The 692-nt window shown below is 39.3% G+C and overlaps 1 protein-coding gene across 1 annotated transcript in view; it reads left to right on the top strand.

Annotated features, from left to right (window-relative positions):
* LOC118336904 (otoferlin-like) overlaps positions 1-692 on the top strand; it is a 20,123-nt gene that overhangs the window by 18,128 nt on the left and 1,303 nt on the right. The gene's annotated exons all lie outside the window — the stretch shown is intronic.

Genomic DNA, 692 nt, shown 5'->3' on the forward strand with positions numbered 1-692 from the left:
GTGGTTGTTGCTGTTTGCAAGGTACTGACTGTCACCTTTGTGCTGATTTATTGTGAACTCAACAGTGTGCAGTATTTGTCTTGACTTTTGAATTTGTGAATAAAGTGACAACTACAAACGTTTCTAATCTTAACATCATCTGTCCAGTCATCTGTTCGTATACATGGATGTTACCTGTACCAACAGTAAGACTCTCCAGTGTTGCCCAGAGACAGCAGCCTTCATGTCTTTCAAAATTATTTATTGGCAATTAAAATAACTATAAAAATGAACTATATTTCACTTTTTGAGGGGCTGTCAGGTAAAGTTGTGTTGTAAGATTGGGTGATGTGATATGACTGACTATCCACTGAAACTGATCCCACCTAATTGGTCACAAAATAGTCAAGTCAAGTTATCATTTAGAGCCAAATTCATGACCCCACTACACAGTGTTAGATTAGATTAGACAGCTTTATTAATACAAGGAGAGCCAGTAGGATCTTGGCATGATGGCACCATAATGAGTCACAACCAATTTAGCTGAAAAATGACATCGGCACAGTTTCAGGGAGATGTTTGACCTCACTGGTATCGTTCCTCGCATGCTACAGCGAGAAATGTACAGCTAATATGTCACTTTTTGAAGTATAAAGAACAGTTGGGCTAAATGTGTTCTTGGAGGATGTGGGTATCGATCCCGCTACCTCTCG

Source organism: Morone saxatilis, unplaced genomic scaffold (assembly GCF_004916995.1).
Source record: "Morone saxatilis isolate NCDOM2014 unplaced genomic scaffold, NCSU_SB_2.0 Contig3, whole genome shotgun sequence".
Taxonomy (NCBI): Eukaryota; Metazoa; Chordata; class Actinopteri; family Moronidae; genus Morone; species Morone saxatilis.